The sequence below is a fragment of the Sus scrofa genome, chromosome 1 (assembly GCF_054392235.1).
Source record: "Sus scrofa isolate SSC_HxYL_T2T_F1_AM1 chromosome 1, Sscrofa_HxYL_maternal_Yorkshire_Landrace_v2.0, whole genome shotgun sequence".
NCBI classification, from domain to species: domain Eukaryota; kingdom Metazoa; phylum Chordata; class Mammalia; order Artiodactyla; family Suidae; genus Sus; species Sus scrofa.
In genome coordinates this window covers 133523465-133550469 of record NC_139383.1, presented here as the reverse complement: position 1 = coordinate 133550469, position 27005 = coordinate 133523465, and the positions used below count along the sequence as shown (strand labels likewise).

At 38.5% G+C, this 27005-nt stretch overlaps 1 protein-coding gene across 15 annotated transcripts in view; it reads left to right on the top strand.

Annotated features, from left to right (window-relative positions):
- Positions 1-27005, top strand: part of SEMA6D (semaphorin 6D) — a 597185-nt gene that overhangs the window by 370178 nt on the left and 200002 nt on the right. The window lies entirely within an intron of this gene.

Genomic DNA, 27005 nt, shown 5'->3' with positions numbered 1-27005 from the left:
TTATGGAGCCAACCATGTACTTCTTTCCCACAGCAACTGGCAGAGAAAGCTTATGACAGGAGGGCCTGTAATCAGCTCTGGGAGTAGGAATGGGGGCCCTACCCAGGCGTCCCTGCCAGAGGGGTCCTAGGACTTGTGCCAGCTGTGTGCGTGACGAGAAGCTTCTCAAATTCTGGCAACAAAGTCTTGATACTCTTGAGGGTCCCCTTTTTTCCCCAGCACAGTCTGCCAATTTCCTATGAACCTCCCATCAGGGTGTGGAGCCACTCTGTGACAGGTCTGTGGTGGTGTCCGATTCTCCATGACTGCAGTGCTGCTTCATTTCATGGCGCTAGTATTGAGGGCAAACTCAATCCCATCTTATAGGAAATGGATGAAATATTTTAAATACGATTTTTTGAAATTCTAGAATATCAACAGAATTTTCACTGGGGATTTTATGCACAGGGAAATAAATTTGTTTGTATGCTACCAAATAGCATAACTAATCAAAGCCAGATTTAGAGCTATTGAGATGAAGGTGAAAATGATAAACATTTATAGTAGTTATTTGTATAACCCCTCCTCACCCCAGATCTTAACCTAGCCCTAACCCTAACCCTCACCATTCTTAACTTTAAGAAAATGAAGGGATTCTAGAAATATGAAATGGGCCTTTCTTTACTGTAGACCTAGGCAAGTGTCATTCACCCTTGAGAGTCTCACTCTTTTTATTAAACTTGCCTAAAGTTGCCAATAGAAGCCTAAAGTTACACTGGCAATATGACAAAGGTCATTGAAATCTAGATGTCCCACTTGATGTTCCTTCTTTCTTCTTAAAAGTGCTCCCTGGGCAATATAAGTTCTTGTTAAGGAGACAGAAGGGAGGTGTTGCACCTATGGGTCGCCCTGTGTAAGAGAATATAGAGCATGTTGTTATGTGACTTCATAACCTTTCAAAAGACTTCTACTTTTATTATGTCATGAGAAGCTAAAATAAAAAGAGAATGAGGAGTTCCCGTCGTGGCGCAGTGGTTAACGAATCCGACTAGGAACCATGAGGTTGCGGGTTCGGTCCCTGCCCTTGCTCAGTGGGTTAACGATCCGGCGTTGCCGTGAGCTGTGGTGTAGGTTGCAGACGCGGCTCGGATCCCGTGTTGCTGTGGCTCTGGCGTAGGCCGGTGGCTACAGCTCCGATTCAACCCCTAGCCTGGGAACCTCCATATGCCGTGGGAGCGGCCCAAGAAATAGCAAAAACAACAACAATAAAAAAGACAAAAGACAAAAAAAAAAAAAAAAAAAAAAGAGAGAATGAGCAACAGTGATTGAAAAAAAAATAAATTTTGGAGCTACGGTTTCCTTCCCTCCCAACTTTTGAAGTTTTGATCAAGAGAAAGAATGGCTTATTTCTTCTGGATCCAGTTTTGAATATTTGTGATGTAAAGTAAAATAATAATAATAACAATAATAATAATAATAATATTCTTCTAACACCACAGGGGAGAAAGCAGAATTATCACAGAAGAGGGGCAAAAAGAACCATACCCAGATATGATGTTCTTTCTCACTTCTATTTTTTCTCACTTCTTTCCATTAAAAGATAAATAACTTCATGATATTTGCTCCTGCAAATAGCATTCTGTATATAGATTCTTATAATTCTGTATATAGATCTTGATAGAAACCCCACTTTTTATAGGCTACAAAATGTGTTCCCTAATGTGAGAACCAGCTGCTTAGTGGAACCCGCCCACCCATCCATGCAGGGCCCATCTAAGCTGCAGTAGACAGGTGAGCATCATATCTATTAAAGGTATAGAGCAGTCTCTTTTTCAAGCTCAAGTAACCCTCAGTGCTCACTTAACAAGAATTATTCCAGAGTTGAGCGGTGCCTGTATTAGTATTTCAGTCCCTCTCTTGTGGATAAGACCCTGGTATCTTATAAACCCAAGGAAGTGACCCTTGTTACTGCTGTCCAAGCAGAAATTTCCCAAAATGGGGGCAAAATTCTATGTGGAAGAAGCCATAAAAAATATGGCATTATCATTTTTGAAAGTGCACATATGCTATAAAATAGACATACATTATTCATGACATTATAACAAAAATTAGGCTAGAACTATCATATATGAAAGGTTAAAGCTATGATTTTTTTCTATGAGAGCCAGAACAATTCCAGGTATCAATAAGCTTTACTCCTTACACCTCAAGTTATATAGAGAGGTTTTCAGCTTTTGATTGTGTTATTTCAAACTTATTTCTACCTTGGGCTCTGGAGTGACCCGTGCACAGTGAGCTGTGGGCTTTGATCCAGTATCTCATGATTAGATGACTTCAACTCAGGAGCCATATTGGTGGGAGCTCAGAGGATTTACCCATTACCTGGCCAGCTAGGAGCACACTTACCCTTGTGCTGCCCTACAGTCCACAGCCTGCTCCATGGGCTCATCCTTTGTGTATTTGATTGGGAGCAGTTGCAGGGTTGGGGGGTGGATAGACTGAATATACATGTATTTTCACTATGACTTTGAGAGACAGACTATATATAGCAAAAGGATGGGTGCACCAATAGTAATGCACAAAGGCTGGCGTCCTGTAATGAATAAAAGAGAATACAACTTCCTGCAGGATCTGAAGTTGAGAATGGAAGCAGCAAGTTGATGGAAAGAATGGGTAAGAGTGAAGTGAGCAAGTGTGGAGTCTGAAATCCACAGAGAACATTTCATTGTCCTTTGCATCTTAGTGCTTCCAGTATACACAAGGGCACATGCTTGATTTCCCCGCCTCTCACCTCACTCCAAGTCTAACGTCTGGGGCCGTGTGTGTGCGCACATGTGTGCGCGTGCCTGTGTCCATGCATGCACTTTGCATTTGAATGCTTTGGTATTAACACTCTGTAAAACAAAAGACTTCAGGAACAAAAGACTTTAACCAAGGCCAAAGATTCAGAGACATAGTAGATGCTTTGGAATTAGGTATAATATCATTGAAAACATATGAATAAATATGTTGCTATGAAATTGAAATACACTGAAGTATAGATGGACTTATGTATTGCTAGAGGTCATTTAAATTTACAGAAACACTTTGCAAAGCAGTTTGACCTTAGGTGTCAAGAGCTATCAAAGCAAACAGTGCATATGTTTTAACCTGGTACCCAGACTTGTGGGATTTTAGCCCAAGGAAATAGAGTGAGAGAAATAGAAAGCTGCAGCATAGAAATGTCCATCACAGCACTGTGTACAATAGTAAAATACTGGAAACCATGTAAGTGCTCAACAGTAGAATAGTATAGTAAATTGTGGTGCAGTCATTCAAAAGACTGTTTTGCAGCTTGTTAATATAGGTTGTGAAGTCTACATAACATGAAAAAGGTGTAATACAACTACTGTGGAAAAATACAAAATGTATACACTATAGTTGCAGTTGTGTAAAAATGTAAATGTACATGAACAGAGACAAAAATGGTAATAGACATCCACAAAATAATTCTGTAAAGATATGATAGGTGAGTTCTTTCTTTTTTATGGCTTATGGCTTCCACTGTACTTTTACAAGAATAAGGGGAAAATGTGAGCTTATGCTTATCATCAAGAAAATGGCAAAAAACAAATTATAGGGCTAAGTCCAAGAAGTCTGTATGTGTGGGTGCATGTGCCTGGGCCCATATTTTAGGCTCCTCTGGGGAAGATGGCACTTTTGAATTTTAAATTCCAAGTTGTGGTTGTCTGGAAAATAAAAATTTTGAGCATGGAAACTATGACAGTGAGACATTTTATGAGCACTAAATTCAAGTAAAATTACAAGGTGGAGATAGGTTTGATTTTATTTCACAGTGGCAACCTGTTTCAATTTTATGCCCTTAGTCATAGAACTAATCTTTCAAAAGTTGCAGGTGAAATTACTGAAAAATTTGTCACACTTCAAATGACAGCTTAGGAGCTCTAAAGAACATAAATATTTTTACTTTATCACATAATTGCCTCTAACTACCTGTTAATTTAACTATATGGTTATAAAATTGTTTTCTAAAGTGATGATGTCCCAGTGGGGTTGCATAAAACACCTTTTGCCCACACCCACACCTTTCACCCTTTCCTTTTAGCTGGTGTATTATAGCCCTGCTAATAGCTCACATTTCCTGCCTGAAAGAGACATTTTAAAGCTACTAATACATTGTACCAGCAAATATTAGACTTGAAAGAGAGAGCACCAGGGGCGTAAAAAGACTGAATTCATGCTTAAAAATGAAGTTGAAGCTGTATTTGGGGTGCAAACCAGACTTCATTCAGCTGCGTATGAAGCCAAAGCATTTTTTACCCTATACTGTTCCCATCTTAAGAAGAGCATTTCAGTGTTGTCTCATAAGACAAAAGTTGTAAAATACGTATAAACAAATGAATTGCATCTGAGAGGCTTTCCAAAATTCTTTTATAAAAAGTAGATTAAATATAAAGATGTATTTCTTTTTTTAAAATTGAGACTGGAACTTTTTTCATTAATTTTTTAAAAGATTAGGATATAGTTGATTTACAGTGTTGCGTCAGTTTCTGCTATACAGCATAGTGACCCAGTTTTGTATATGTATACACACACACACACACACACACATATACATACACATTCTTTTTCTCATATATGTATTTCTTATGATAGAAATAAAAGCTCCATGAGAAAACCATCCCAGGGGCAATGCATTCCAGGTGTGCTGTGCTCTTAGCAGCCCATTTTTGGAGGAAAGATGACTAATGTGCATGATCAGAGAAGAAAGATGAGGATGAGGCAGTACAGTATGGGAAAGAAAACCAACTTCTATATGCACACCTGATAAGTGCCAGGAGTCCCTAAGTGTTATCTCACTTACCCCTCTCTGGCTACCACATGAAGGAGCTATAAATGTTTCCACAATGTTGATGGGAAAATGGACAAACATGAGGATTGAATTACATGCCCAATGTCATACAGCTACTTGGTGGTGGAGATGGCACTTGAACTCAGACACTCCAGCTCAAGGGCCTATATTCACAATCGTTATTCTCTCCAGCTTCCCTACTTAATCATGAGAAGAGAGTCAGAAGACTACAGATATTTAGCCTGGAGAAGAACAGGAACTGGTGAGAATGCATGTGATATGAGGAAATGAGTCTGGTCAATCGGTATAGTTTTACAGAACAAATGGTTGGCACTTTGGAAAATGAGATGTTCTTTGAGGAGAAAAAGGCATAGCCAATGGAAGAGAGCAAACTTTGTCGCAGGATAAATCTGCCTAGGTAGGAAATGCATGTTAACGAGTTTAGCGTTCAGTTTTCTTTTAGTGCCCAAGAAAGCAGCTGTATGTTTTCACTCTTTTATTATCCCACTGCTCGTTTTTAGCAAGACATGTGGCTTCAGAGCCAAACCCAAAGTGACACATAGATAATGAACAGTGGCATGATGTGAAGGGTGTGCAGTCCCTGGGGTCCTCCGTGGCTTGTCACTGCTGTAGGTAACATCTTTGATATACTCAGGTAAAGGTTTTGTTTGGGTCGTGTAGCTTCTGTGTGTTTTCTCTTATAAGCACTCGGTGGGGAAGTGCTAGAGCAAGGAGGCCTGTGTTCTCAGGGGGATTATGGTGATCCTAGGATGAAATCATGCTCAGCAGGGCTCAGTCCAGGATAAATGATTCATAATTATACATGGAGACAAGGTGTGAACTGCACAGTATTTTTGCTCTGAACATAGCTTTGCATCTCATAAGAAGACTGTGTTTTCCGGACAAGAATTGAGGCTTCCAAGAAGACCCATTTTAAGTGCTAAATTCCTACTGTATGTTCAGAGAAGGGATACAGCCACCTTTTACTTACAATAGGGGCAGGTAGGTTGGAGCCATTTCCCAAGGAGGACATTGAACTGGTTTGAATGCATAGGATGCTGGTTTGGACAGTCTAATGGGCAGGTAAGTTTTGTTTGCAGGATCCAGATTACCCCTTAAAAGACTGTCCTAATGCTGCTTACCCCCAACTACGTCTGCTATAGCCATAGTCAGGCTTTATCTTCTCATAACTGCTCTCCATTGTTAAACTCCCAACTAAAGAACCTGTTCTTTAAAGCAAATTAATAAGTTAATTTAGTCTAACCTGTTAATGGAACATAACATCCCAAAACACCACCCTATCTATGCAACATATTCACTGTAAATAACTCATTATTTTAACCAACACAATTGGTTGGAGATTGAATGTGCTTTCTGACAGAAAGAATAAATACCTCACTAGAAGCCAGAATTCCAGCTGAAATAGAAATGCCACGTTTATACTTCCTGGTGGTGTAGCCACACACCTTACATGTTTTACTTTTAATTGGCACTTACTGTTACACTTTTAAAAAATATTTATTGCACAAAACAACACTATGATAGGTTTTATAAGAATCAAAATGAAAGAAGAAAATCATCCTGTCATCCCATCTTACAAATCCCATTATACTCACTTTTTACATTTTATTTTTACACTCACATTTTACACTCATATATACTCATAAATTTTCCCTGTAATCATAGCATGGATAAGATTTTATTCTGTGTTTCCTACACTTAAGATTATAACTGTGTGTGGTGAAAAGATAAAAGACTATTATATAAAATAACCAAATAAGTGAATTTTTGTGAGATAAAAAATGTCAAATTTATACTCATTACCCACCTGTTATGTGTGAGGCACTATGCCTAGAATTGTGCATATAATACAGCAGTAGAATATTTCTAGGTTTTCCCTGCATTTCTGCTTCTGTCTATAGACCAGGCCATAGAAGTATACACCATGGATGGCTTTCCAAAAATCTTTGGGCATATAGGACTAAAGGAGAAAAATTATGTGAAGTCCCTTTTCCCAGATTGCTTTCCCTTTTGTGGAGCCCCTTTCCCCAAAAGGGGGCTGTAAGGGGCGGTAACAGGGCTCAGGCTGTGTGCTTCTTTCCCCTGGCAATAGGACAAAGGAGACAGAGAACAATAGCTGGGAGTTATGTCACTGGAGTGCCCAAAGTCAAAAATCACAACTGAAAATATAAAACCCAGGTGTCAGTGCAAAGGCATTCTGGTGTTTAAAACCTGTCTTTACCCCTTTCTGGCTATGGAACCCTGAGTATGTCAGTTAATTTCTCTGAGTCCTGTGTGCATGTAACAAGGTCTAACTTAAAAGACTTGTGATTAAATGAGATGATATGAGGCATCTAGTAGAAAGCCTGGCATCTAACACATTCTCAACCAGTGAAAGCAGTTATCTCTAGCTATAGTACTCTCAGATGCCACAGGAGAAGCCAGGATGGTGCAGAGGAGCAGAATGGGTAAAGGGGGATGGGGCCTAGGACAAATATTACAGTAGCTTATTTTAAGATGTAAACATGGTTGTTTTAAAAGGACAAGAAGGACGTGTCTACATATGGGGGTGTCTGTCACTCTCTATTAGTGCCCTTTCCCAAGCTGCCCTCAGCTCACAAAAATGAAAGCATAGATTTATCTAGACAGTTAGTTATCTAACAATTTGAAGAACCTACAGTTGTGACTTTACTGTTTCTTTAATTTGATGTTAACAACATTCTCTTTAAAATCAGCAACATGGCAAACATGTTGTGCTATTAAGTCTGAATCAGATATGTAGATAAGCTTTTTGCTCGAATTTGATGTCTTGGGCACTGCCTTCATTAAGTACAGCTAGACTATGGCCCACATTAGCTCGTTAATGCTCGGCCACCTGCCAAGTGCAGTGAAATCAGCCTGAATTCCAATCTCTGTAATAGATGAACCAAGGAGTTACTATCGCCCTCATCAAGCAGAACTGATGTTGTCATTAAAGTTTAGTAGCTGTACACTTCACAGACAGTGGGGTTTGTTTGCTCTCTGTTTGGGCTAGGGAAATCACATCAGGGTTACAATTTCTTGTTGGTTTTGAATTTACTTCCTTGTTAAGGGCCAGTCAATACATTAGGGTCTCCTAACATCTTATCAAAGGAAAATCCTTGGTTGATAGACCTGGTAACTCTGCTGTTCAAGTGAGCCCATTAGTTACTCTAGAGTGAATGCAAGGTCAACATTACTCTTGGTGATGAAAAGGTTTGAATATAAGCTCACGGACATGAAGAGAAACACTGAGTGAAACTTCAAATCCTGATGAAGCTAACACAAAGCTACCATTTTAGTCTGCATCCCTGAGGGAAGAAAGGGCAAAAACACGAGAGGCCACCTCATCAGCCTTGCAGAGAACTCTGCTGCTAATTCACTGGATCAAGTCATTTTACCTAGCAAGACCCCAGCGATCCCATCTGAAAAGGAGCTCTTCTAGATCATTTGTAAGTTCCTTTCCAATGCTGACCTCCTTTGACTTTCTAGGACACATTCTCTACATTCAGTTACTATTCCACAAACTGAGTGTAATGTTTAAAGATAAAGCCAAGAGTAGCTTCATTCTACTTAGTATACAAGTGCCAAGTTCACTGTATACCAGAACATTCCACCAATGAGATTACAGAGATAAGTCCTTGCCTGAAACTGACACTTGTATCTGACAGAAAAAAATGCACATGCATAAAGTTATGATGTAGGACAGAAAGTTTTAAACACCAACACCACAGGCAAAGTACAGGATGCACTTCAAGTTCAAGAAGGAGGAGACCAAGAAAGACTTCATGAAGGAGGTATTTTATTAAGACTTTAAAAAGTAGGGTGATTTAAGCATAAAGGGACTTAAGCCATGGAAAGAAGAATGTAAAATGTATTTTTATGATTCCAACTTTTCTAAAAGTATAGGACTTGATCACCAATCAGGCAACCATTCACTTGATCATATTCAATTCAACCTACTAACTCTAAATTGTACACTTAGTTATATCTAGGATTTCAGTAAAATCTCTGAGACATGCAAAGTAATAATAGCTTTGCTTCTACCTTCAATAAATACGATCTCCCTGGGGAAATAAGAAAGAATAGTGCATAAAAAGAATAGTTAGGAGAAGAATATATTACAGAAGCTGTGTAATCTCCAAAAATAAAGGCAAAAATAAGAACCAAAGAGTTCAAAGAGAAAAGAAATTGGAGTGGGTTGAAGTAACTGGAAATGACTTTATAAAAGAGGTCAATTTTGAACAGAATCTTAGGGCAGCAACTGGTTTGGAGAAAGGGAGGTAATACATCCAAAGAGTGCTTGAAGGTAAAAAAACTCATGGGTTCTTAACTTGTTATTTTCTAGAGGTAGAGAAAGGAATTGGAAATGAAGGTCCTATCCATTTTGATGGGCTCAAACACCTCCAGAATTCAGAATCCAGAGTTGAAAATTACTGTATCTGAAACTTAAAACTTTCACTGGAGAGTTCAAGAGCAGATTTGAGTGTAAGAAGGGGGTGGGGAAACATGTGAGCATGAAGATAAATCAATAGAGATTACCCTGTCTGAAAAACAGAAGAAAAGAGAGAAAAAAAAAAATGAACAAGGTTCAGGAACCTGTTGAGCAATATCAAGCATACTATTATATCTGTACTTGGTGTTCCAGAGGAAAGGAAAGAACCAAAGGAGCATGCTGGGCATTGAATTGTGTCTTCCAAAAAGATGATAAACTTCTAACCCCCCCTCCCCGACCCTTATTTGGAACTAGAGAGTTTGAAGATGATCAAGTTAAGAGGATGTCATTAGGGTAGATTCTCCTGCGGTATGACTGTGTCTTTATACAAAGGGGAAATTTGGACACAGAGAAATAACTGCATAGAAGGAAGAAAATGTGATGACACAGAGAAGGCAAGGAATGCCTGAGGCTACCAGAAGCTAGGAGAGAGGCATGTGAAGTTCGCCTTCACATCCCTAAGAAGGAGCCAACCCTGTTTACACCTTGATTTCAGATTTCTAGCCTCTAGAACTGAGAGACACTAAATTTCTGTTGTTTAACCCACATTCATTGATAATAAAAATTCTAAACAAACTAGGAATAGAAGAAAACCTCCTAAGCATGATAAATGATATCTACAAAACCCAACTTAATGCTGAAACTTAATGCTGAAAGATTGGATGTTTCTCCTTAAAATCAAGAACGAGACAAAGATGTTCATTTTTGATACTTCTGTTCAACATTGTCCTAGATGCTCTAACCAGTGATATTAGTAAATAACAACAAAAATAAAACCTTCCATAATGAGTAATGAGCTTGATAAATCACAGGATACAAAAATCAATGTATAAAAATAAATTTTAGTTATATTCCAGCAAAGGTAAAACTGAAAATGAAATTAGTAAAATAATTTCATTCATAATAACATCAAAATAATAAGTTCAGAATGAATTTAACAAAATATGTACAAAATTTATACTCCAAAACTGCATAAATTACTGAGAAATTTAAAGAAGTTATAAATAAATGGAGAAACATTTTATTTCTATAGATTTGAAAACTCAGTATTTTTTGTGGTACCACATCTCCCCAAATTAATTGATTGAATACATTCCTTATCAAAATCCCAGAAGAATTTTTTTTTCTTTTATGGTAGGTAAGTCCAAAAGGCCTTTTTTATAAAAATTGACAAACTGATTCTAAAATTGAAAGGCCTGAGAATGGCTAATATTAAGAACAAAGTCAGAGGACTTAAACTACTTGATTTGAAGTCATATTATTACGCCATAGTAATACTGGCAGAAAAATAAACTTAAACCCTTACCTCACACCATACTAAGAAAATTACTCAAAATACATCATAGACCTAAATGGAAGAACTCAACTTAAACAATTTCTAGAAGAAACCAAGAGAAAATCTTCATGAATCAAAGAGTTCTTAGAGTAAACACTAAAAGGAAGATCTATTAAAAAATGATAAATTTTATTCATTACAATAATAACTTTTGTGTTTTAAAAGATAGCTTTAGAGACATTCTCTTGTGGTACACTGGGTTAAGGATCCATCATTACTGCAGCTGTGGCAAAGATTCAATCCCTGGCTCAGGAACTTTCATATGCCATGGGTGCAGCCAAAAAATAAATAAATTAAATAAATAAATAAATAAATGACACTTTAAGAAAATGAAAAGCCAAGCCAGCAACTGGGAAAAAAATCTTAGCAAATCATGTATTTAACAAGAGTTGTGCAGGAGTTCCTGTCGTGGCTCAGTGGAAATGAATCTGACTAGGAACCATGAGGTTGCAGGTTCGATCCCTGGCCTTTCTCAGTGGGTTAAGGATTTGGCGTTGGTGTGAGCTGTGGTGTAGTTCACACATGCAGCTCAGATCTGGTGTTGCTGTGGCTGTGGCATAGGCCAGTGACTACATCTCCAGTTAGACCCCCTAGCCTGGGAACCTCCATATGCTGCGAGTGCAGCCCTCAAAAAGACAAAAGACCAAAAAAAAAAAAAAAAAAAAAAAAAAGAGTTGTGCAGACATATCAAAAAAGACAGACATACTGTCCAGTAATCCCATGAGAGGGTGCTCAATATCATTAGTCACTCAGAAAATGAAAATTGAAATCACAATGAGTTACACACTAGAATGACTGTCATAAAAGGACAGATCATGCTAAATGTTGGAAAGGATGTGGAGAAACAGAAATCCTCATTCCTTGCTGGTAGGAATGTAAAATGATATATCCACTTTATTTTTTTAATTTTTATTATTATTTTTTCTTGGGGGTGGTGGTCTTTTTAGGACCACACCCATGGTATATGAAAGTTCCCAGGCTAGGAGTCGATTCAGAGTTGTAGCTGCCAGCCTACGCCACAGCCACAGCAACACGGGATCCGAGCCACGTCTGTGACCTACATGGCAGCTCACAGAAATGCCAGATCCTTAACCCACTGAGCGAGACCAGGGATTGAACCCGTGTCTTCATGGATACTAGTTAGCTTTGTTACTGCTGAGCCACAACAGGATCTCCCTGACATATCCACTTTAGAGACAGTTTGGCAGTTTCTTAAAAACCTAAATATAAAATTTACATTAAATCTAGAAATCTTAGTGACTTAGTAATTTTGTAAGAGAAATTAAAACATATATCCCAAAAGAAAATTGTTTGAGACTATTCATAACATTATTTTCAATAGCCAAAAAATTGAAAATTCTACAAATGCTCATCAACTGATGAATGTGTAAGCACTGTGTGATATATCCATGCAGTGAAATACTGGCAACAAAAGACTGGAGTCCAGATGCATATTACATGAATGACCCTCCAAAATTTTAAGTGGGAGTTCCCATTGTGGCTCAGTACGTGAAGAACCCGATGCTCTCTCTCTGAGGATGTGGGTCAATCCCTGGCCCCATTCAGCAGGTTAAGGATCTGGTGTTGCCATAGCTGTGGCATAGGTCACTAGTGGTCACTAGCTCCAATTCAACCTCTAGCCTGGGAACTTTCATATGCTGCAAGTGCAGCCATAAAAAGAAAAAAAAGTTTAAGTAAAAGATGTCAGATGGCAAAAAAAAAAAAAAACATGTAATGTTTGATTTCATTTACTTAATCTATTTCATTTCATCAATTTCTTCTTTTCAGAAAAGGAATATGTATTAACAGCAGATCTGTGGTTTCCTGGGGGAGGAGCAGGACTTGAGTATGAATGGGCTCAAGGAAGCTTTACTGGGTGATGGAAATCTTCTGAAACAGAATTATGATGATGGCTGCACAACTTCCTAAATTTACTAAAAATCATTGAATTGAAAAGTCCTGATGTCCATTAAAAAATCAGGAAAAAAAATGAAGAATTAGGGAGATAAATAGGGATTACATAGTGAAGATTGCAAAAATAGGCATTAAGCTTCTCTTCTAACCAGGGATCCTGAAAATTAGAATGCCATCTAGCCTTCACCCTCCCTGACAAAGATGAATGATTAGTAACCTTTAGTACCTTCTCCTTAGTCGTACTTCCTTTGAGAGGCTCTGACCATCATCTTGATGAGCTTGAAGAAGCCCAACCTATACCTCTCTGGCATCTCCAAACCATCTCCTTTGTTAGGCTCGCTACTCTTTCTTAGGCCTCGAGTCTGTGTACCATGTACATATGCTGTGCAAGTCCTCCTGGAATATGTTAGCAATACAAAACACAAATGTCAGCCTGTCCATTTAAGACTGCCTTCTGCTGCCCGAGGGAAGTAACCCCCTCATGGAGGCAGAAATGAGAGAAGAGGGTGGTGTGAGAGCTTTGTACTCCCACTTCTGGCTTCAAACTGTGGGAATGTAGGCAATTACTTAAAACTCTAAGCCTCTATTTCTTCATTAGTGATATGATAATAATACAGAATATTAATGTAGATCCCCAGTTCCTTATCTGCAATTTCAAATTCCAGGAAAAAAACAAAAACAAAACAAAACAAAACAGATTTTTTTTAAATAACTCGTTTGATGTCAAAACTTGACCTGATCTGAACTTGGTTGGCTGCAAAACCTTACTTGAACTGATAGAAGACTATTTATAGTCTTCATTTAATCCTAGTTAATGAGAATATTCATATTTTTGGCTGAATAAATACAAATGTGTTTGATTACCGAATGCTATCCCAGATGCTATTGAGAATGTTTTGCAATTTATGATACAGGGACTGTGTTGCTTTTCTGAAATCCGAAAAATTCTGAATATGGGAGACATCGAACCCTGGGGTTTTAGATAAAGAATTGGGATTCTTTTTCTACTTTCTTAGGCTTGGTGCAGGATTAAATGAGATAACAAATATGTAATATGTTGTACATTGCTCTCTTCCTTTCTTTTTCCTACCTCCATCATTGTGAAATTCCAGAAAAGTACTGCTGGAAATGTGGAATGTATTTTATTCAGTGCAAAGCAGGAAGTCAGCAAAATTTGTCACTTCCTTTTGAGACTCTCTTCCTACACTTTCTGTGTTTCTCCCTTGACTATCAACTTTGTCACTATGTATTTTTTTCTTAGTTTTCAACTGAATTATAAAAGTTTAAATATTTGAAGGAAAAAAAAAAAAAAACCCTAAGCCCCAAAGAAATATTCTAATAGTGTAATAAAGGAAGCAGCTTACTACACCAGGGCTTCAGCCCTTCACAATCACTCCCCTTAGGCATGACTTTGAGTTGGTCATGTAATCTTGAAGAGTCCCAGTTACCTCATCATCATAATTGAGATGTCTGACACCTGACAAAGGCAGATGGCTGGTTGAGGGCTCTCTTGGGGTCAGTTCCAACTCTAAAATCTGTGAGACAGAGGACATTCCAAAAATCTTTGGATCCTAGTGTTTGGGTCTCCTCCTTCTCTTCTAACCTCCTGATGAGCCCAAACTCAGGTCCCACTGGAAGCAGGAATGAGAAGGGAGGGTGGTATTGAGGCCTCAATGAATGGAGAGTAGGAGCCAGATGATAGGGAAGAGGAAGTGACAATGAGGAGATGAAGCTGGAGTGTGGTCACTTGAATTGAGTGTGCTTTGGAGCATCTACATGTCACTGAATCACCAGGTGTATATGCATCAAGGATTCAGAGCCCAAAACAAGCTCTCACACGTGCAGAGACCAGCAATGTATTCCTGGGGTTTTTTAGGTTGAAGGGAAAGCACAAAGCATCCTCAAGGGCTTCTGAGACAGGCCATTTTGCTTTCATACTAAGTGGGTGCCTGTTTGAGATCAGAGGCCCCTGGCTCAGATCTGGGCAAGACTGCTTCAAACTTCGAGAGCAAGTCATTTAAGCTCCCTGAACCTGAGCTTCCACATCTGGAAACTTGTGGTAATAAATACCTCTCCTAGGACCATTATGAAAAGTCAATGAGCTAAAGCTTAGAAATGACTTCATATGGTGTCTGTCACATGATAGTGGTCAGTAAAGGCTAACAGTTTAGTCCTGACAAAAATCTGCATTCTGAAGGAAGATGGAAAGTGTTTTTTTGTTTGGGAATAGAACAAGGTGGTGCATCAGGGAAAGAAAAAAGAACAGCCCCCACTTTTTGCTCTTTTGGACAAGGTGTGAAAAATATCATCTTGCCTCTACTCTGTAGGACAAGGTACTGTTGGAAGCTGAAACTTGCTGTTTGGAATTATTCTGCCACCAATATTTATAGTGACTGTGGAGTGGCATGGAAGAAACTACTAAGAAAAAGACAACCAGCTGAGGAATCAATAAAAATTTTAAACAGACAATGCATAGATGAGGCAGCCCATATCCATCTAATAACCATATGGAAGAAAGATCAACCTCCCCAACAAGGAGAGAAATGCTCATTAAAACAATACCATGATGTTATTTAAACCCCATTAGATTTTTAAATTTTAAAAACAAGCCAGTTCCAATTTTGAGGACATAGGTAAATCAAAAGTTTCATACACTGCTGGTAGGAATGTAACTTGGAGACCAAAGTGGCCATATCTAATAAAACTTATTATGCTCATACCCTGTAAACTGACACTGTCTCCTCTGGGGGAGCTAAGTTATGGCCATGTTCATCTTTGTAGTGATATTTATAACAGCATATAGTGGGAAACCACCAAAATGCCCAGGGGTAGGAGGAAGGATAAATAAATTGTTGAGTAATCAAATTATGCACTACTATCAAATAGCAGTAAAAAATGATGTAAAGTTGAGGGATAATGCAAGTTTGACATAGAGTATGATTATCTTTATAAATTAAAATTTACAAAACAATGTTCTATATTATTTATAAATAAAACTAGAAGCTGGCCCATGTGACATTATACTGGTTCTTCTAAGGGGGAATAAAAGAATGAGATTGTGGGAAAAAACATAGGGAAAATTTTTTATTTGTAATTTGATATTTTTAAAAATTACATCTCAAGTAAATATAACAAAATGTTAATACATATTCATTTCAGGTGATAACACAAGTGATATGTATGTGCCCTCAGAATTCTTTTTGCATTTTGTTTCATTTTCTCAAATTAAAAAAAAATACATATATATATATATATATATATATATATATATATATATCTTGACAAAATTAGTCACCATATTTACTGGCGCTATGTCCAGAACAAGTTGCTTCATCTTAAGAATTAGGATATCTATCTATTTCAGGTTATCACAGAGAATAATTGAGATGACCTACAAAAGGTGCTTTTTAAACTACAGAGCAACATATTAGTCTCACTATTACTGTTATCATTATCACCATCATCAATTCTTCACTAATAGTCACTAAGTAGAACAGCATCTTTAAAATTGTGCTCAGTGAACTCCAGAGATCTTTATGGAATCCCAACGCATCTATGAAGCCTCTTAGTCACTACTTGGGGTAAACAGAGAGACAGGTTTTCAGTTCTCGTGACCTATTTCAATCTGAAAAGCTTCAGTTTTTAACCTCTTGTCACTTGGAGCTTCCAAATAAGTTTTCCTTTAAAGAAAATATATAACTTTGTAATAACTATACATTTTCAAGCATCACATAAGAAGTGTCACTGCCTTTTTAAAAGATACATTAAAACTGATTCTGATTTTGATTCTGCAGCTCCATCCCACCTGGCTGATAAGAAATTTAGTATATGTTATTAGTGGCTGTCCCTTTCCACCCTGCCCTCAATTGCCTAGAATCCTGCAAGGTTTTAGTGGTTTTATGCAAAGCAGGACATTTTGAACGAACTCTCTGGCCTCCAGTGCACATGGTCGTTGCTGATAAGCTTTTCATACAAACTGATATGAGCCCTTAAGTGGTTCAGTGGATTCTGAAAGACCTGAAGCACAGGACATTCACAACAGCTGGAGATCATGTGCTTGGGTCTAGCCATCCGAGAGGACCAAACAGCAATTACCCTCGGGGGACCAGACACCACTCCAAGGCACCTTGTAAAGACCCCGGAATACAGTCCCTTTCTAGCCTTGGAGCTTAACTCCCCCAGGATCAACTACGTCTACTTTTACAGAAACACAAAATCTGGGCACCTTCTTGGACTGGAGGGAGGAAATACAGTGAGGAACACACACACACACACACCCGCGCGTATTTTAATAAATCATCTTGTAGTGTGGATGTTTTGACAAAGATTTGAAAGTTGCTGACCCAGAGCAGTGTTTCCCTATGTTTTGTTTTCTTTTTTCTTTTTAGTGCAAAGTCTCTTTTTAACATCAAAAAGTTCAGAGCTTTTGATGCCCAGCTTGTCTCTTGACTTCAGAAGTGCAGAGACCTGTGTACTCAGGAGCCCTTAGGACTAGCTCCAGGCTGCATGCCCTGCTCCCATGCAGGTGGCCCACAGAGCCATTAGCCACCTGCATCAGGCTTCTGATGTCATCTTCAAGTGAGGCGATACATACAGTTAGGGGTGCATTGCCAGGTTAAAATAAGTAGTCCAGACTGCAACTTAAATCATGACCCATTACCAATCACACTGCTTATAGTGAACTCTACAATGATATATTTGTTATAAATCTATAATTAGTTGTCAACAGTACGATTATATGGATTTTCTCAAAGTTAAGTGTTTTTTTTTGTTTTGTTTTGTTTGAATATAAACATTTATGCCTTAATTGGTAAAATATCATTTTGGCTTTTTTCTATTCTGAAAATATCATATGCTGAAAAAAAGAGTCTGGACTACCACTTGACTCCTGAGATTTCCCTAAGGCTCTCTATATCATAAAGATTGGACCTCTAATTCAGTCATCACCTCCCTGGCTAGTCAGCCCCCTGCTCCTCACCTCTCCCTGCCTGTGGTCATAGCCTTGCTTGGCCTCATCTGGCCAGTGACATCCTCCTTCTACAACCAAAGGCTCATTCTATTCAGTTCTGAGTTCAGAAGGCTGTCCCTTGATGCAAGACAAACTGGGGTACTTTACAGCTCTTCCCAAACTGTTCCGTCCCACATGATTAAGTTGTGGCCAAAACACACAGCAAAGTCCAACCTACTGCTTTAGCTGGTGGGAAGAGGCCAGGGCAGTCACAGTGATGTAGTGGCCTGATGCTGTGAGAAAGGCTCCATATGTTTCAGCTACTCTGAAAAGAGTTGAGAGGGGCAGACGCCTTTGTGCGCAGCCAAATATACATCTAGGGCTGGGAAGTTTCACACTCTATGAAGAGATCCAGAAGCTGACATAAATTTCAGACCATAAACAATCCAAAGTGGTACAAAACAACAAACTACATCTGAATTGTCTCCCATCTCTGCTTTCCTCTTGCCTAGCTGCAAGCTTGCCTCAATCTTTATCTGCACATTCACCATGACTTTTTTTTTTAGTTCATTTCTTATGGAGAGTCATTCCTCAGCCCACTTATTTGAAATATACTTGAGGCCAATATTAAGAGCATAGCTAGAATAGAAAAAAAAATTCAGAGTCCAGTTTGGAAAAAGGATTTGAAAATAGAACAAAGGATTTTAACAGAGGCTAATGCCCCTGGAATTTATACAAGTGGTCGCCACGGCCACTGGCCTTGAGAGTGCCAATTACAGATGTTCTGCTCTCTGATTAGTGAATTCCTGATTTCAGAACAGTGCATTAAGTCAAAATGTGGGTCTCCAAATTCTAATTAATGAATTTGATTAACCATTTGCAATTACAGAGTGATTTAAAAACATCCCAGTTCCATCACTGATCTTTAATCTGGGTTTGAGAAAGCTGAATATCTGATGCTGAGAACTATTTTGTGGCTGGGATGGTTTCCTGAAAAAGCATTTTAGAAAATATTCTGTTAAATAGCTTTACTTAATAGCTGTGGTTCAGGCATATTTAGAGTTCCATAGACCTCAGTGGGTAATGTTCACAGGAACCACAAATGTGAGAGTTTTTTAAGATCATATTTTGGTAAGAAATAGGAAATTGCTGAAATGTTGGTTAAATTACAAAAATAGGGGTTTTGTAAAATTGTAAAGATTAGGTATCCAACATTATACAGATGTGTGTGTGTGTGTGTGTGTGTGTGTGTGTGTGTACATGTACATCCTTTAGTTCATCCTTACCTGGAACTAACATAAAGATAGTTTGTTTTTCTAGCAAAAGGTCCATGTAAAACAAAACCTATTGTTTTCTGCTTGGAGATGAGCTTCCTATCCAGTATTAAGTCCAAAGTATTATAGAAACAGAAACCAGATTATACATTGTCTTAGGTTTAGAACAGCATCACTTTTGACTCTAGATGAAGTTGAAAATTTCAGCTTGAGAAACACCTCCTTGATCATGTGGCAGGATATGTTTCTGAAAGTAAAGACCATCAGGTTAGTACTGTCATCTCAGGAGTAGATGTTATCTCCAGGGAACCCCTGGATCCAAAATTTTTCTTAAAATGTGTCTGTGATAGTGGCTAGTTTCCTCTGACCAAAGGTATATCAAAAGAAGTTTGTAAGTCGTTTTTAATTTTTAAAAGCTTTCTTAAGTCTCAATTATTTTTAGAAATAAATTACTTATATGCCTCTCTCTTTGTCCTTTTTAAACATATTCTTGTGATACACATACAGACAATGAATAAATGCTTTGAATCTTTAAAATCATTTTACTTAAATTGCTAGTGTTTTGAAACAAAAGATTTGATTTTTAGATGGCGGTTCCTGTATTGAGCACAGAGGCTGATGGACCTTGGCCCTTTCTTTACCGGCCCATCTCTGCCACCATCTGTGTGGAAGGTGCCTCTCTCCTGCTTTTCTAGAGCATTGGGATCAACTTTCAGAAACAGGCTTTTCTTTAGTGACACATTAAGAATCAAATCATATGCATTCGTGTACATTGGTGTGCAAACACATAAACACACATAGCTGTTCCTTCCAATAAAAGAAAAACACAAACTCATAATACATTCTATGCATTGCATTTCCAGGAAGTATCACCATATTTAGAGCCCTGGACTCCCTATTTTTAATAAGAAAATGGCTATTCAAGTAAGTAAACTATTTATTTGTTTAATGAATATTTCCTCAACCTTAGCCAGACAGACACTGCTAGGTTTTAAGGGAGGTGCAGACTCTGTCCTCATGGAATTACATTCTGAAGTAAGTCAAACCAGGACATTTGAAAGCAGTGTTAAATATTAATATTTTAAAATTCTTGACACGTGAGGAAAAAAAGCCTCAATTTTTAAAATCAAATTAATTACTGAATCAATAAACATTCTCTGTGCCCAAGAGTTTGATATCTGTGTATGATAAAAGAAATCACAAAATAGTAAATAGTGATATAAGTAAATTTGTTAAGTTAAAGAAACAAAAAAAATTAAAATGTTTTAATGTAACAAAAAGTCAGTAGCTTAACTGTAGAAAACACTTAATTAAAAATGGAATATTGCTCATTAATGAGAAGATTTTTTGAAGCAAATGACAACTCAGAAAGTTTTTTTTTTCCTACAGAACAAAGTTAGGAAAATAAGTTAAAACACTAAAAATAAACTTTATAAAATAGATGGGCTTTAGTCACAAAATGCATGTTAAAAAAATATTTGAAACTTCCCAGACATAGAAATTATTTTAACATGACAATCTTTTATTTCATTAAATACATACTGTTCTTGTCATCGCTGAAAGCAACCCTTACATGAATCAGTAAAGTACTATTGTTTCTCTTTTTGAGGTATCATGGAAAAACCCCATCTTGTCCATTCCCTCTGCCACCACCCTGGCTCAGACCTCATCTCAAGTCTCATCTGAGATAACTGTGGGTATCATGGCTGGTTTTCCCTTCTTCCAACTCTCATAGATAACATGCCACTGAGTCTTCCTAAAACACCACTATTAAAATATGTTTTTAGCTCACCATCAGGGACTCTTTAGAAACAAAGTCTGATCTCAGCCTGGCTTTAAATTTCCTCAGGAATCAGCCCCACACTTTCAATTTTATTTTCCACCCCTTCCGGTTATAAACCTTCAATCTCATAAAGTTAACATCTAAATGACACCCAACCACTTTATCCATTTCCTACTCCATGCATTTCATTTGACTATATCCCTCATCACTGATGCCATCTGGACTTCACTGTGACTCCCCAGCTCAAATCCATCAAGCCTTCTGTGACAAAGCCTGTCTGCACAGAGCTTTCCTATTCACTAGATTTCTATTTTCCATAAAGCATACCATTCTGTTGTCATTTCATAGGACTTAGATTTCTATACCCAGCACTTAGGAACTTGGGCTCTGGTGCCAAGCAAGCTAGGCTTAAATTCTGATTCCACCTATGACATTGTTTGACTTGATTTTTATCATCTGTAAAAATGCAAAGAGTAGTAGTACTTATCCCCATGGGGCTGCTGTGAATTGGTGAGATAATGAGCATGAAGCCTGTAGTGTGGTACATTAGAGCTCCATCATTGCTAATCATCTGAATGATTAAGCAAGAATCCAATGGATCCTGCAGGTTGGTGTACAACAAAACACATATTGAACAACATTTAAGTTCTTTTGGATAGAGAGCAATTGCATTCTCAAGGCTCTGGTGTCTTCCATTTTCCCTGTGATATTAAGAATAATCAGTATTCATAAAGTGGTTTTTGTTTGGAGTTATTTGGATCTGAATACTTCAATCTACCCTGGAAATGACAGATTAATTTTAGTTTGACTAAATGCTAGTTCACAGTGTAAAATGCAAAGAATTCTTAGCTTCTTGATATGTGAGCCTAACATTAAAATGATGATACGAGAATGTTTATTGAATGAGAGATCTTTTCAGTGGTGTTTGCTAGCTGTACCTATGAAGTGAAACCAGATCTGGTGATCAGATCACTGAGCTGATTGATACCAGGGCACTGCAGACACAATTGTCATTTCATTCATTGAGACAAATTAATCACATCAATTATGTAGTAATCTATTCCACTCTATCTCTGAATTCTTTTGAGGGTGCTGAAAGAGGATCAGTGTATGCATTGCATCCTCCCAACATGTAATCCTTTTTAAATAGAGAATATTGTAAAGCTTCTGGGAAGGCAGGGGCTGAAAATAAAGTCATTAAGAGAGTCACAGGTGTCTTAGCTGAAGTTTCAGCAAAGCCCAGATGTGGGTCAGGCTAATGGGACCCAGGCTAGAAGGCTGGGGAAAGTGCAGGTGGATGGAGGCTGGCTAGTAAAGATGTGGGCGCTCTAGCGGTAACAGGTTTGAGACGACATCCAAGAGATGTCATAAAGATATCAGTAAACATTGTGGCATCTCATCTTTGTTGGTACTTATGATTTGTTAGGACCATGGTCCAAATACAGTTGAACTCAGCACATCTTTGCATCACAGGTGAAGGAGGCTAAGGGACAAATACCTGCAAATAGGGGCTAATGCAGTACCAAGCACCAAGGCAAGCCCCCCAGGTATAGCTTCAGACTCAGAATGAAGATGTTAATGATGTATGCTATAAGAGGTAGGGTGAGGTGGTCTAATCTGCCCCCCACCTTTGATGAATCTCAGAACTTGGGCCTCCTGATATCCACACATGGCTACAGCTAAGGACTCCCTTCATCCTACCCTCACCCATTACTAGGCTCAGAGACTATGTGACTGCATTGAATCACACTATTTCTGGGCCAGCGGTCACTGGGGCATTCGTTCTGCTGGCAAATCTAGGATTGAATTAGAGGGCTATTAAGCCCTCTTACAGTCCTGTGATTCTAAGACTTCTTTTATTCAAACGCTTATTCCTTGGCCTGGGCCTGCACCAGCAGACTACTTTCCAGCAGGGCTTTCTCTGGTTTGGTAAAAAGAACTAATCCGCTCTAATTCTCTCTGTGCCCAGACTATGTCGCCCACGCCTTTTCTACATTGCTTATCAATCCAGAACAAAACGAGCCCATGTGGTTCTCAGATCTGAGGTTAGATGTCCCCTTTTGTTGTTGAGCTCTCAACAACAAAATAGGATTGCCTGTGATCCTATTTTATGTGCATGTGTGTTTGTGTACCTATAGAAATGCGTTTCAGTCTTTCTGCACATGTGGAAAGCCTACTCTTCCTCATTGAAAAAATTCACTGTCAGCAAAAGCATTAATTGTATTTCTGTTTATGATTCTAATCCCCAAGCTAGGATTTTTGTTTGAGTAAGAATTTTTGCCTTAATTATAAATGTTAGTAAGTGAAAAATGTTTGCATTTCACAAATATATATTCTGTTCCACAATCTTTATAAAAGAGAGTTGGGCTCATGAAATATAATATTTACTTGCATAATTTTCTCTTCTTTTCATCAGATATTTTCACTTCAACGGCCAGGGTGAAGAAAGTTACACAAGCATTTGGGTTCACCCTAACAGTCATCATTAATCTTTGCTTTCTTCATCTCTGTTTACTACAAAACGGAGTTAAAGTGTATCTGGACTTTCTCAAATTTTTCTGCAGCGATGCTTCCCATTTCTGAAAAAAAGTCACTTTCAGCAAAAGGATGGCAAGAAAGGCAAATGGTTGTGTGAGTGTTTCTGAGCAAAAGACAAAGATAATTTGCAAGCTATAGAAAGCTGGTGTTTATGGTGCTTAGGATATTTTTGAAGCTGGAGCAAAAGCATCTCTAACTCACTGGAAGAGGTAGTAGGTTGTGGAATTACATCCCTCCCTCCAGGATTGAAGGCGCCCTGGGGAAGCAGTCTTACGCCTTCACAGTCCAGAGAGGAGGGGGTGCAGGCAGGGAGGAGGGTGAGAGGAAACCGGACAGTGATTGAGGAACGATGGCTAAAATTAGTTCTTGCTTCCCCTCCCTTACCATTAGCAGACAGTCTGCTTCTCCAGCTGGCTTCTCTGGAAGTCAAAAAGTTAACCTTTTCTCTGCCTTGGCAAGGACAAAGCGTGTTCTAGTCTCGCCTGTCAGTGTGGTTGGAGTTCTTAAAATGTGAGAGGAGAGATGTGTAAAAATTGTCTTATTGATTTTTCTTTTCAGAAAGGTGGTAAGGAAGAAAATCCAAGTGCTGGATATGTGAATGCAGCATTTTCATGTTTAATACATCAATGATAGCTACTTTTTTTGAGACCTTTATCGGTCATGGCCGTGTTTTAACCATTTTGCAGGCATTAGGTCATTTTTCCCTCAAAGGGACACTCTGAGATAGGTATTATTACCCCTAATTTATAATGAAGAAAGTGAGCAGAGAGGTGAGTTGTCCATTGTCTTGGTCTGTTCAGATTATGATAACAAAATACCCCAGACTCAGTGGCTTGTGAATAATGGAAATTTATTTCGCACAGTTCTAGAGGCTGAATGTCTGAGGTCAGGGTACCAGCATGGTCAGGTGAGGGTCCTTTGATGTAGTCAGACTTATAGTTGTGTCCCCACATGGTGGAAGGAGTAATGGAACTCTCTAGGGGTCTCTTTCCTATGAGCACTAACCCCAGTTATGAAGACTCCACCCTCATGACCTTATCACCTCCCCAAAACCCCACCTTTTAATACCATAATTTTGGGAGTGTGTAGGATTTCAACTTCAGAATTTGGGGGGTGGGCACACGAACGTTAAGACATTGCACTGATGGTTTCCTAGTAAATAGTGGGACTGACTCCAGATCCTATGCCGTTAACCACTATCTCAATTAAGGAAATAAGACTTATTGAATGAGTGGACATAGAAAGTAAACTTACATTGCAAAGAGTAAGCGTGCAGGAAATGTATGTTGAGCAAAATCTGCCATTGTCTCAATTACTTGGCATATCACTCCTCAGCCTCTGGCTCTTCCCTGTACTTCTGTCCCTCACATGGTGTGTGTGTGTGTGTGTGTGTTCACGCACCTGTGTTCACTAGAATCTAAAGGATGCAAACTAAATTGTATGTAGATGATCTGGATATAATAGAAAACGTAACTCATAACTCACAGGGAACACTCAACATATAACAAGACTTCTATTTCTTTGCAAGGGGTAGGGGCCCAAGGACACTTGTCAAAGCACAGTCTAAAAAGAACACAAATGAGTCAGTGAAAAACAGAAACATTCATGCCACCTTGGATGCATTTTTCCCACCTCTTGTGTTTAGAGGTAACCTGCTCTCAGTGTTTTGTGAATCTTGGGAAGATGCTTGCTGCTCACTGTAGTACACACAGACTCCAGGGCCTCACTGACAGTGGGACTCTCTAGGTCTGGGATGGGGCCCCAGGCATCTGCATTCTTCCTGAGCACCAACCTTTGAGAAACAATCTGGTTCACTGGGGAAATAGCCTAATTTAAGAAGGGCTGCTTCTGGAGTTTCCTTCGTGGTGCAGAGAAAACAAATCTGACTAGGAACCATGAGGTTGTGGGTTCCATCCCTGGCCTTGCTCAGTGGGTTGAGGATCTGGCATTGCTGTGAGCTGTGGTATAGGTGGCAGAAGCAGTTCAGGTCCTGTGTTGCTGTGGTGTAGGCCAGCAGCTGTCGCTCCGATTCAGCCCCTAGCCTGGGAACTTCCATGTGCCATAGTTGCGACCCTAAAAAGCAAAACAAAAAAAAACAAAAAAACACCCCCAAAAAACCCAAGAAGGACTGCATCTGATTCCTCTCCCATGACAGGAAGGCAGGTTTCTGTACTTTGCTTCATAAAACTACATGCACCATTCTGCTTGTATTAAATAAAATTTTCACTGCATTCATTTTGCTTGGTAAGTGGCATGTGACTACAGTACATAGTAATTACATGTTCCTGAAGACTACTTGGTAATTTGCACTTAATAAGACCAAAAATAATTACCCTGTACTCCAATCTAGAAAACATAAATAATCGTAAATATATGGTACTCACCATGTAATTACTTTGCCACTCCACTCAACTCTCCATAAGATTGAGCAGTTACTGAGGAAGTAAAGAATCATAACAAAATAGTCCCTGTTTTGCCTGATACCCTAAAGTAGCTCAACCACAACATTTACATTTTTAGGGCACATTTTCTTAGGTTGAGAATTTAAATCAGATAAAATGTAGAAGAACATTCCTTAGCTCTTTGGGGGCTTTCGGATTTGACCTTTTATGTGGTAGTGCTAGACAATTTTCCTGAAATTCAAACAATTTTCAAACCCTTTAGGAATATGACATAACCAACCTGTCTAGGATGACCTTTCAAAGCCACTTCTAATTCTATTCTCTGACTTAGTAGAAGAGTGATTAAATTTTAGGTCTTAGACACACGTGTATGGAGAGGAGAGACGGAAGTTGGTTTCCCAGCAAATGTGCCTGTCTACATTTAGACTTGAGGCTTCTTTCCTTCCTAATGGAATTATTTCCAAGAACCTTTCCACACAACATGGGGCTCTGTGTAGTATTTCTAGACCCTATCTTCCTCTGTAGTTCTGCACTGCCTCTTCAAAACAACCCATTATTAGAAGTGTGTACTTGTAATGGATAGAAGGAGCCTTAGAGATCTTTCATGACCACAAACGGAGAGGGACCTAAGTGGATATCATAATCATTTGCAGTAGTTTAGGCTTAAGGTTTTTTTTTTTTTTCCTTTCCATTTTTGCTTTGTCTTCAGAGAACACATGCCTACTCCCCCCACCAGTGATTTTGAAACCCCTCTGATCCTATGAGGATCACTGAAACCCTTGAAAGATTATTGCTAGTATGTGGGGAAGGAAGAAAGTTGAAGAAAGATTAATTAACTAATTCATTCATTCATTTATTCATTCCTCACATACTAATCGAAAGCCTACTATGTGCCAGGCTTTTTAGATGTTGGGAATATAGCAATAAAGAAAACAGAAAAGTTCCCTGAACTTAAATTCTAGTGAGTGGAACAAATAAATGCTATCAGTTCTCCTATAACACTTCTTTTGAAAATGAGAATTTATTCCAACCTGATTGATACATCAGGGAATACAATTTAAGCACAGTTCGAATTTTGTGTTTGCTTATGCATGACTTCGCCTATGAGAAATAATAGAATTCAGAAAGCTATACCACACTGAATCAAATAATATTACATAGGAATATGTAAAATGGACCTGTGTACACACCTCAGACATCCACCAGCTACCTCAACTCGGAGTGTGTTATGAGCCACATGTGATGTTAAACAGCTGGCCATCCAATTTCACATAACCCTCCTTCCCCACATCACAATAACTCATGAGCTACAATCCACTCCATCCCCACTTCTACAGGCAAACTTCAGGTCTTTTTTAAATAAAGGGACATACTTATGACATATTTATGTATATTTGACCAAGAAACATATATAAAGCTGTGCTGCCATTTTTATTATTTTTTTCATCTTTTTTTTTCAGAGTGTC